This window comes from Oryctolagus cuniculus, chromosome 3 (genome assembly GCF_051225735.1).
Source record: "Oryctolagus cuniculus isolate XC-2025 breed Fujian yellow rabbit chromosome 3, ASM5122573v1, whole genome shotgun sequence".
Taxonomy (NCBI): Eukaryota; Metazoa; Chordata; class Mammalia; order Lagomorpha; family Leporidae; genus Oryctolagus; species Oryctolagus cuniculus.
The window spans coordinates 38,906,514-38,919,158 of NC_142869.1; the positions used below are offsets into that span (position 1 = coordinate 38,906,514).

General features: G+C 40.7%; 1 protein-coding gene across 3 annotated transcripts in view; it reads right to left on the reverse strand.

Moving 5' to 3' along the window:
* Window positions 1-12,645, reverse strand: part of CFLAR (CASP8 and FADD like apoptosis regulator) — an 83,210-nt gene that overhangs the window by 65,220 nt on the left and 5,345 nt on the right. The window lies entirely within an intron of this gene.

The window sequence follows — 12,645 nt, forward strand, 5'->3', positions numbered from 1 at the left end:
GCCCCAACCGGGACTAGAACCCGGGGTGCTGGCGCCACAGGCGGAGGATTAGCCAAGTGAGCCGCAGTGCCGGCCTATAATATTCTTCTTTTTTTTAAGGTTTATTTATTTATTTGATAGTCACACTTAAACACAGAGAGAAGGAGAGACACACAGAGAGGTAGATCTTCCATCTGCTAGTTTACTCCCCAGATGGCCTCAATGGCCAGGGCTGGGCCAAACGGAAACTAGGAGCTAGGAAGCTTCATCCTGGCCTCCTACACCCTCCCTGGGTGTCAGGGGCCCAAATATTTGGGCCATCTTTCACTGCTTTTTTAGGCCATTATTAGGGAGCTGGATTAGAAGTGGAGCAGACAGAACTCGAACCGGTGCCCATATGGGATGCTGGCATTACAGACAATGGCTGAACCCACTATGCCACAATGCTGGCCCCTCAATGTAATATTCTTTCAATTTTGCTTTATGATTGAGTATTGTTATTACATACTGAAATGTGTTTATACTAAAATATTTGACAATATTGTGCTGAATAAAAGGATTCAGACACAAATTCTAGAACAGACAAAACAGTGACAGAAAGTACATTGGTGATTGCTGGTCAGGTAATGGAAATTCTACTCTCGATTGAGTGGTTGGAATATATATATTTGTCAAAAGTCACTGATCTGGGGTCGGTGCTGTGGTGCAGTAGGTTAATCCTTGGCCTGTGGCACTAGCATCCCATATGGGTGCCAGTTCTAGACCTGGCTGCTCCTCTTCCAGTCCAGCTCTCTGCTATGGCCTGGGAGAGCAGTGGAAGATGGCCCAAGTGCTTGGGCCCCTGCACTGTGTTGGAGACCCGGAAGAAACTCCTGGCTCCTGGCTTCGGATTGGCCAAGCTCCAGCTGTTGTGGCCATTTGGAGAGTGAACCAGCAGATGGAAGACCTCTCTCTGTCTTTTCCTATCACTGTCTGTAACTCTATTTCTCAAATAAATAAATCTTTTTTTAAAAAAAGTCACTGAGTTATTCTTAAGATGGACACTATTTATTTATATAAATTATGCAGTGATTACATTGACTTTAAAACAAATAGGCTGACAAAAGAAGGTTGGAAGTTCTGAGCATCTGTGTGGATGACCTGGCTAAGCTATTTCCTGAAGAGACTCTAATAGTCATATTTTCAGTTTTCTTTTCAAATTGATCTGGTTTAGCATAGATCACTCTTCTACCTCCTACCTGCAGTGGAAAGGCCTGGCAGGAGTGGGAAAAGGTTGATGAGATCTCTTAACCCAGGAGGAACACCTTATCCTAGACACTCTTGTCCTCTCCTCCCCACATTGAAACCCTTTCTTCCTTTGCTTCTTGGACCCACTCTGTCTTGAGTTACCTCCCACACTGATCACTTCAGCTCAACCTCTTTGGAGACCTCAATTTCTTTTTCTTAATTTTTTTTTTGAAGATTTATTTACTTATTTGAAAGGGAGTTAGAGAGAAAGTGAGACACACACACACACACACACAGAGAGAGAGAGAGAGAGAGAGAGAGAGAGAGAGATCTTCTATCTGCTGGTTCATTCCCCAAATGGCTGCTACAGCTAAGGCTGGGCTAGACCAAAGCCAGGAGTCTGAAGCTCCATCTGTATCTCTTACATGGGCGACAGGAGCCCTAAGTACTTGGGCCATTGCTCACTGCTTTCTTAGCTGATTATCAGTGAACTGGATCAGAAGTAGAGCAGCCATGATGAGAACCAGCACTCATGGGATGCCCGCACTGCAGGTAGCAGCTTAATCTGCTGTGCCACAACACTGGCCCAGAACTCAGTTTTACTTGTGCTTACATATTGTTCCTACCCTTGACTATCTTCTTTTTATAGGTCAGAACTTAATAATCTTTTGTTTGCATGACCATACACCCCCAGCTGTGTTTCTCTAGACTGCATGGTCTGTTAGAGCTGTTGTCTTCCTTTGCGAAGCATTAAGGGAACATGTTGAGTACACAGCCTGGCAGAGAAAGGGAGTCAAGGTCAGAGGAGAGAAAAATCATCAGAGCCTGAAGGCCACCAGCTGGCTCAGCAACGTCCCAGACTTGGAGGGAGCTGTGGACACAGCTGGAGGCCCAGCCTCAGCACAGATGTGGCATCCTTGTATCCTGCTGCGGCTGCTCCGTCCTTGTGATGACCTACTTCCACTCTGCTGCTACACAGCAAAGGAGTTCTTTCCCCACACAAAGTAAATATTCAGGCACTCTGGCTTCCCTTGCTTAGGACTGAACACTTTTATAATAAAATGGGAAGAAAAAAATTGCTAAATTGCTAAATGACACAAAAGCATGTGTGTGGCTTTACTGAAGCTACACATGGGGCTATTTCCCCATGGCTCGGGATACAGGCTCCATGGGAGAGTTTCTCATGCACATATTCCCTCCTGGGGCCTACAAAGCTACTTTAATTATGGGATATACTGTTTGAAAGTAGGCATGTAGTGAGTGGCAGCTATTATTATATCTTACATACCTTAATATGTACTCGATATACAATTATATACTCCTCTGGTAGAAACATTATACTCACTTTGCTAATGGCAAAATTGAGGCTCAGGTAAGCTAACTAATGAAATACTCAGAGTTTACTGTCAGCCAAGTAATAATGCTTGGAGTTTCTGCTTGAAACTGGATCTTGTGCGGTAAGATTGAGAACAATTAATGAATCAAAAAAATGCTGTTGCCTGTTGTTTGCTAAAGAGGTGGCCATGTTGGGAATGAAGATGCTGCTGACTCCAGGGGCACTGGCTGCATCTGAATAATAAAGCCAGACTGAATCCTCTGTATTGGAACATAGTTTCCTAGATTTCTGGATTTTGTGAAACAGGAACTGGAACTGGAGCGTATGTTTGCCAAGCCTTGTTTGGGCAAAAGCCAACGTGACCCCAAAACGAATATATAACACCTTTTGTCCCTATAAATAAATAAAAGGGAAACATAAAAAATACAAACAGCAACCAAATAAGAATCCCTTTAACCTGAATACCTTGAGCTTTATATAAGACTATGTTGTATCGACATTTTTTATTTTTTGATACACGGAGGAAAATTTCAACACAGATCGGTGCCTATCCTTAACTTGAAAACTATTGTTCTAGAGCACCTCCAGCTCACGCCATCCCAAGTGAAAGTCGTCTGTGGTTATATAACCATCATAATGGACTTAACGCAGACTCACTTTGCACACCCCCAGTTCTTACCATTTCAGTACACTCCAATATGACTTCTAGCCCAACACATGCACCTCTTTGCCTGAGGGATTTTCTGGTCCTCTGTGGGAGCCCACATGACCCTCCCATTTGGCAGAACAGTAGGGCCAGGCATTTAACCCCCTATGTCCCATACCAGCTCCATCCCTGACACCAGCAGCCTTCACACAATGACTGTGCCCACCTCTGTGGATAGTCCAGTCTGCAAGTTCATTCTGCACTCACATCCCCTATAAACAGCCACTCCTTGGGCGTAGGGATATGCATTCTTGCCATATGGTTTGCCCTTGGGGTATGGACTTTGGAAAAAGGCCAGTGCAGGCATTGATAGGAGGCCCAGGGTCCCCAAAGAACTTCATGTCTTGGGTATAAAGAGGGTTCTCAAGGGAGAGTCTCTGTGTGAACATGTCCTCTTGGTCTCACGGACTCCTCCCATCTCTCTGATCATTCTCTCTACCTTGGGGAAGGGCACAGCCCAAGAAGAGTTAAAGCAGAGCCATGGCAGGGTCCCCAGTTTCCTGGTCCCAAGGGTAGACTGCTTAAGCCTCTCTCTCCACACGCAATAGAGAACCTACAAATGTTCACGTTTTCATCAGATTCCGTGGTTATCAACTTGGCGGCACACAAGACTCTCTCTGAGGAGCTTTAAAACCCCAAGACCAAATACCACCCCGGATTAATGAAAGCAGAATCTCTGACACTGGGACTCAGGGGTCAGTAGTTTTTAAAGCTCCCAAGATGATTTCAATGTGCAGCCAAGATTCAGAACAATGAATGAGTCCAAACATGTTCTCTCTGCCTCCTGCCCCTGTCCTCCCAGCCCAGATGAATAACTGAGGCTTAACGCAAGTAAATACAATGAGAAGTCTCACAATTATGTAGTGGCAGAACTAGAGACAAGATCCCAGGCCTCCCAATGATTTATCCAGTGCTTTTCCTTATATCGCAGTGGCTTGAGCAGTCAAAACTTCATTGTCACAGCAAACATTCTGTCTGCTCTTCCTGGTCACATATCCTGTCTCGGTTTCTCTGATGTTCTGGAAGTTCAAATTCTTGAGAAGGATAAAATAACCACCTAATTTTGATACGCTAGGTTTCCACAGGAGAAGCTGACCATAGAGTCATATCATCAGATTTCACAAGCAAAACAAGGTGCAGAAATTAGTAATTAAGTGGTTTCCAAAAATATATCTGGCACCTGAACTTTTCTCCCCATGGTTAAGTGCAAAGCAGCAGAAAAAAAATATCCTATCATACCAGGAAGCTATGCTATAATATCCATTTATTCATTTATTATTGAACAAACATTTCTGAGCCTACTATGCGCCAGTTAGTGGTACGTAAAGAGAGTCCTGGATTCTTTCAGTCCTTATTCCGAAAGAATTCCTAAGAGGACATGCAGATGTGAAACTCTTATTGAGTAATGCAATGTTATGACTTATATGTATAATTATATATAATATATATAACACTTTGTTTATTAGGGAATAATTTTAGCCAACAAACTAGTCAAGAACTAGGAAATAAGAAAAAAAGGCATTTGAGTGTACAAAAAAGGTGCCACCAAATCAATTCAGCTTATTTATAAGATCCTTGGAGTCTTGCTATTTTTATCACAAATGCTAACAAGTTCATTTGTCTGACTTCCTATGTTATTAGGAGATGAGAAATGGGAAAGGGGCTTCCGGAGCTGGACCAGGATTAAGAATTGGCAGCTGGTTGTGGTTGAAGCAAAAGAATACATGATGAAAATGACAGAAAAAGCATCTGGAGTCATCTAGTTTCTGGGCATCTCTATACCATGGACCAGTGCAATAACAGATGCTTTAATCACAGCCTGAGTCAGAAAAAGGTTAATGGATGTTTCATGCATGCTGTTTCAAGGGGAAGAGAAATATTAGTGCATGTGAGAAGGCTGTTTATGCAAGATGGTTCAAATATTTTAAAAGGTTTTAATGTTCTTTAGAATTGAGTTACCTGGAAGATTCACTTAGATGATGACACCAAATAACTGGGAAAATATTATCTTTGATTATTGTTCATGTATAATAATGCTTTTAAAAACATAATAATAGTTTTCTGTGGTAAGAACAAATCAATTATAAAAAAAGGATTTAAAACTATATTTATAGGCTAAAGACAAGAATAAAAGGAACACTTCATACTGGAATCATTGGGGAAGAAGGATTGGAGACTAAGGCTGGGTCTGAAAACTCCTGGGGCCCAAGAGCGGTTGCAAGATTAAGTAAGAGGAGATGATGGTTTGAATGAAGCAATTCTTATTGTTTAAGACGTTTAAAATGCAGCAGAGTAAATTCCTGTGCCATCAACTTCTTATTATGAACTTTTACAGTCCTTGCTAGATTAAGAAATCAGTTTGGAAAATTGCTTTGTATATTTATTTTGTATATATATAGTATTTGTATATATATTTTGGACATTTATCTATGAGTACCTAGTCTAGCTCATGCATATATCCAATAGCTGTTCACTGAGCACATACAATGTGCCAGATGTCCCTCTGAATGCTGAGGGTGTCCCAAGAACAAGACTAATTCTGCCCTCCAAGAGGTTCTAGGATATAGACAGAGTATTTGTTATCCTCAGCACTCAGCCAGCGGAAGGGCACGGATGTGGAAAAGGCAACCCACTTCTTGAAAGCTTTGTCCTGAAAATGAAACCCCTCACCCCCCACTCACATCCCACTGGTGAAAATTAGACATGTGACCACACTATGGTGCGTGCTGTAGTGGGGTTGGGAAAAGATAGTCTTTGGTTTGGTAGTTGCTTCCCAAGAACAGCTCCATAATATAGAAAAGGGGCAGATTTTAGAGTGCTGAACTCCTTGATGGGTGAATGGATGGATCAAGTTTCTAGGCCTGAATATTTGAAAATAAAACATCAGGTAAATTGCAGGATGTGCAGAAGCTTGGATGCTAGCACTGATGGTTGTATTGACTTCGTAGACTCTGCTCTGGCAAGCTGGAGTCACAGGGACTAGAAGCCCTTCCAGCCAGAAACAACTAAAAAAAAAAAAAAATCAGACAAAATGTATTGCAATGACAGTTTTCAGTCTCTAGACATCAGGTAGAGTAGGACAGTGATCCCTGAGAGAGGTGATCCTATGATTACCCTAGTTTGCTGCCTGGAAAGAGTTTCCAGGTCATGGCAAAGGAGGAAGAGCTCAAGAAGAACCTGGTAGTCAGTTTCATTGGTGGATACAGGGTTCAGGGAGGCTACAGTTCTCAGGGCAAAGTACCAGAGGAGAGAGAGTAGCACAGACAGCTCTAGGAATCTGAGTCACTCTCATGTGTTCAGCTGAGTAAGTGCATATGAGTAAAATAACTACCCAAGTCTAGGGAAAGAACTATCTTAATGGAGCAGAGGAACCAATCCTCAAAGTTCACACAAGGACAAGAATGGTTCAAGTTCATATCACACAGAGTGGAAAATTTTACATTCATAGGTCACTTAGTAGTGAGGGAAAATTAATGGGGAAAAATTAGCCCCATGCTAAAGGCTAATCTGACTGCATACAACAAAGTATGAAAGCAAGCATCAAAAGGATCAAACTCTATGATTAATTTAACTATATCTCAGAACAGAGCTCAAAAATATTTATAGGAATGCAAAAATATTCTGCACCCAACAAAGTAAAGTTTACAATGTTTGTCATTTAATAATAAAAGCAACCAAACTGCAAAGATCCAGGAAGTAGGATCCATAATGCGCACAACAGTCAGTCATTAGAATTAGATGCAGAAATATCACAGGTAATAGATTCAGAAGATAGGAATGTTAAAACAGATACCATAAACATATCTCACATGTTCAATAAGATAGAGACGGAACATGTTGAGACATGGAAGATATAAGATGCACATTTAAACTCTACATGTGGAGCTGGCACTATGGTGTAGTAAGTTAAACCTCAGTCTGTGGTGCCAGCTTCCCATATGGGCACTGGTTCAAGTCCTGGCTGCTTCACTTCCCATCCAGCTCCCTTGCTAATGTGCCTGGGAAAACAGTGAAAGATGGTCCAAGTCCTTGGGCCCCTGTACCTCTGTGAGAGACTCAGAAGAAGCTCTTGGCTCCTGGCTTTGGATTGGCCTAGCTCTGGCCACTGCAGCCATTTGAGGAGTAGAACCAACAATGGAAGACCTCTCTCTGTGTCTCTCCTTCTCTCTGTAACTCTGCCTCTCAAAAAATTAATAAATCTTAAAAAAAAAACACCTCTAGATGTAAGCTACAATGTTTGAGATGAAAAATAACATTGCATGATGTTACCAATTAGATACTGCAGAAAAGATTAGTGAATCTGAAGACACATCAATAGAAATATACCAAATGAAACACAGAGATAAAAAAGGCTGAAAGAAAAAAAAAATAAACCCAGAGTATCAGGGAAGCCATAACACAAATTTAAGCAGCCTAATCTATGTGTTATTGGAGTCCCTGGATAAGAATATTGGGGATAGAAGAAGAAAAAACTACTTGGATGAATAACAGCTTAACAATTACAAATTAGATAAAGGCTATTAATCAAAGAAGTTCAAAGAATACCAAGTATAAGAAGCAAATAAAACTGTGCCAACAAATGTGGTAATCAATTTGCTTAAAACCAGTGACATGTCCATGGAGATGGCTGACCTTTCAGTGTCTTTTAACTTTCCTTTGGAAAACTAAAGACATAGCAACTCTAGAATTTTGCTAGCATATGAAGTTTAGTATCCTTTTCAATCCAGAGTCTTTAAATGACCAGACCATCCCTAACAGGTGAGATCTAGCACTATAGATTTATCTATCTATCTATCTATCTATCTATCTATCTATCTAATATATATATTATATAATATATATCGATAGATAAACAATAGTGCCTGTCATCAGCTGTCACTTGCTGTCCTGTGTTGCTCCATTTTTTCTTTTCCTGCCTGGCTTAGTGATCACCTTGAATTCTAATCTATGCTCATGCCCTTGCACAATTTTACTTGCATAACCCATTTGCATGGGTTTCCTGGCATTGGCTCACAGCACTTTCTCTAGATATGATTTGGTAAATGCCCTATGTCCAGACCTTAAGACTTATATACTAGATAGGAAAACCATAATTCCCATCACTTTTTATTTATTTATTTATTTATTTGAAAGGTGGAATTACGGAGATAAGGGGTGGGTGCAGTGAGAGGAGAGAGATCTTCCCAGGCTGCTACGGTCAGGGCCTGGACAGGCCAAAGTCAGGAGCCAGTAACTCCATCTGGGTCTCTTACATGATGTAAGTGCTCAAGAACTTGGGCCATACTCTGCTGCTTTCTCAGGTGCATTAGCAGGGAGTTGTAATGCAAATAGAGCAACTGGGACACAAACCAGCGTCCATACTGGATGCTGGCATCACAGGCAGTGGCTTAACCTATTGTGCCACAATGCTGGCCTCACCACCACCACTTTTTCTGCAAAACATTTTCAGAAATAACCTAAATTTTCTGACCATGTGTCTGAAATCTAGATAATGCTGGAATCAACCTGGGTGCTATGAAAGTTTGATCAAGTTAAAGGTTGAGAATTTCAATTGTATTTGTTATATACATTTGGAGCTTGAATTTAAATTAGTGCCCACACAAGAAATAAAACTCCTGAGAAGGACCTGTAACCTCATTGCCGCAATCAAAATTGAGCATTAATAAACAGAACTGTTAACAGTAATACTCTGTGATTAGGCATTTTAAAAATTTTTATTTATTTTATTATTTGAGATGTAGAATTACAGAGAGAGGGAGAGACAAAGAGAAAGGTATTCCATCTGCTGGTTCCCTCCCCAAATCGCCACAAAGACTGGAGCTAGGTTGATCTGAAGCCAGGAGACAAGAGCTTCTTCTGGGTCTCCCACGTGGGTGCAGGGGCCCAAGCACTTGGGCCATCTTCCACTGCTTTCCGAGGCCATAGCAGAGAGCTGGATCAGGAGAGCAGTGGGGATATGAACTGGCACCCATATGGGATACCAGCACCATAGGCAGAGACTTAGTCCACTACGCCACAGCGCTGGCCCCATCAGGCATTTTTAAAGTAAGGTTGAAAAAAGTGTTTTTGGGTATATTTTGCATTGGTACAGATTATGTATTTTTGAATTTTTCAAACTGCTTGCTTCAATGTGTTTTTTTTTTTTTTTTTTTTTTTTTTTTTTTTTTTTTTTTTTTTTTTAAGATTTATTTATTTAAGGCCGGCGCTGTGGCTCTCTAGGCTAATCCTCCACCTAGCGGCACAGGTACCCCGGGTTCTAGTCCCAGTCAGGGCGCCAGATTCTGTCCCAGTTGCTCCTCTTCCAGTCTAGCTCTCTGCTTTGGCCCGGGAAGGCAGTGGAGGATGGCCCAAGTGCTTGAGCCCTGCACCCGCATGAGAGACCAGGAGGAAGCTCCTGGCTCCTGGCTTCGGATCGGCACAGCACGCCAGCCGTAGTGGCCATTTGGGGGGGTGAACCAATGGAAGGAAGACCTTTCTCTCTGTCTCTCTCTAACTCTGCCTGTCAAAAAAAATTATTTATTTATTTATTTATTTTATTTGACAGATAGAGTTAGACAGGCACATTAGCAGGGAGCTGGGTTGGAGGTGGAGCAGCCAGGACTTGAACTGGCGCTGCAATATGGGATGCTGGCTTCGGAAGCAGTGGCTTAACCACCACAACACTGGCCCTAAGATGGAGACTTCTGACTTAAAAAGAAAAGAATGATTTATATAGGATAGAGAAGTGACACATTATGAAACTTTCAAAATCTGCTGTTGTTCTTCAGTGGCTCATTACTTTTAAAGAGTTGATTCTATATGGTCAAGGAAAAAGGAGTTAACAGCCCCCATAAACACAAATTTAAAAATAAAAAGTAAATAAAATTACTTTCCACAAAACACTGTGAAAGAAAAATAGTATAACTGTATATAAGTACTTTATGTGGGAATTTATACTTATTATACTTACTATGATATGATAAAGTCTTCATTTAAAAATGGAGTAGAGGGGCTGGCGCTGTGGCGTAGCAGGTACAGCCACTGCCTGCAGTGCCAGCATCCCATATGGATGCCGGTTCGAGTCCCGGCTGCTCCACTTCCGATCCAGCTCTCTGCTATGGCCTCAGAAAGCAGTGGAAGATGGCCCAAGTCCTTGGGCCCCTGCACCCGCGTGGGAGACCCAGAAGAAGCTCCTGGCTCCTGGCTTCGGATTGGTGCTGCTTTGGCCTTTGCGGCCAGTTGGGGAGTGAACCTCTCTGTATCTCCTTATCTTTCTGTGTAACTCTTTCAAATAAATAAAATAAATCTTTAAAAAAAAATGGAGTTGAGCCCAGTAAATCATCTGTTGAACATTTACCATGTGCAAGGCATTGGTGAAAGATAAGAGGATAAATAAGACAAGATTTTCAAGATTTATAATCTGATAGAGAAGAATAACTAAAACAGTTTCTGAGTTATAAAATAAGGCAAGATATGTTTTATTAGGAGGGTAAAATATCTTGTGCAATTTACTAATAGAGGGAAAAAAATTATCAAGACACAGATGTTACTAATTTAAACTATGATTTCAGATTTATGTTTCTGGAAAAAAAGTGTGTGGTTCGTAATATGTCTCTGGTGCCTTCCAGGTAGTGAGAATCCCCACTGTCAGTCAGCTTCAAGAAAAATAAATAACAATCCTGCCCTGGAATGTAAGCACAAGGAGAAGAATTTGTTTTGTTTCTGATGTACCTTTAGTCCATGGATATCACCGGTACATAGGAGGTGCTCAATAGATATTTGTTAAGCAACTGAGCAAAATTCAGAGAAAGTGGTGCAGAGTTCTGCCTTTGTTCTGGTTACACTTGGATGGAGCACCCTTGACTTGACATTGGAGGAAGGTTGGGTCAGCATGCTCTATTATTTGCATGTGCAGGGCTTCTGTTCTTGTAACTTTGACAAAAGAAGCCAAACCAACAAAAAAGAACAATATCTATTACATGCAAAGGCCATGGGGTAACTGGTTGCATTATGCATAAATTGTTTTTGACCTTTGATGGTGTTTTATCATCAACACATCAATGGGAAAGTTAATAGCAGCTGTCAGAATGCTTAGGCAGAGCTAAGATTTAACATCCTTGCCATGGGATGGAGAAAGTACCTTCCAGTTATAGAACCTGTGCCAAGTCACCATCACCACAGGCCTTCTGTGATATCATTAATAGGTCGTGAATTAAAGAGAATAGTATCTTGAGTTAAATCCCCATATTGGTTAAATATAGGAACTTGATGTTTCCTTCTTGGAAATTATTTAACATCAACAGATGTAGTTTGTTTCTAGTTTCACTAGAAAGTCTTATCTGAATATAAGATAAAATTGTTAAGTTTTTATATCTGTATTAGATGCTTAATGTTGTATCAAGTTACTGTCACGTAGGATTCCCAGGTCCAGGTGATACCACTGCCTGTGAACCTGATTCCTGCTGAGTAAGATGATACCATCTGTGCCCAAAAGGCATTCTTTATTTTTAGTACATTTATTGCTATGGTTACCGTGAACCACAGAGTTGGCCATCAGTACTGTGTCCCTGAACAGTTAGGATTTCCCATGGAAATTTTGAAGCAAGAGAATAAATGAAATAAAATCTATCATGCATATGACACAATAAGAGCTGTAATGACAAAACATTCACTTAAAAGTTCAACTCATTTAAATGTATAATGCAAAGATCTTTTTAAAAAAATCTGTTTTTTATTCTATAATAAGGTAAAATATCTGATCAAGGTATTTAAAATATTAAAGTAAATTTAGACAGATGCTTTGCTTAATTACCAAATCAGCAGAAAGAGGTGTTAAATGCTGTTATTATTTCCAAATTTGGCTTGGGAAGTTGGGTAATTAAAATGAGAGTAGATTTAACATTCACATGAGTACTTTAAAGAGATTTAATTAATAATTTATAAATACTATAATCGGTAAAAATCTAAAAGCAAAACATTTCTTTGCAGCCATAATGTGCTTTGACTAAGAATTATCCTTTCCGTTTTTTTTTTTTTTTTAAGATGTGTTAATTGAAAGGCAGAGTTACAGAGACAGATTTTCCATTCATAGGTTTATTCTCTAAATGGCTGTAACAGCCTAGGATGGGCCAGGTGGAAACCAGGAGCCAGGAACTCTATTGGTTCTCCCACATGGGTAGCAAAAACTCAAGTACTTGGGCCATCTTCCATTGCTTTCCCAGGAATGTTAGTGGGAGCTGGATCAGAAGTGGAGCAGCCAAGACTCATACAGGTGCCAATGTTACAGGCAGCAACTTAACCCACTGTGCCACAACACTGGCCCCTAACCTTTTAGTTTTAGAAGACAAAATGAAAATATGTGACATTCCCAAATGACACAAAATCTTCTGAGTTATATCCTAAGGGTACAAAAGGTTCT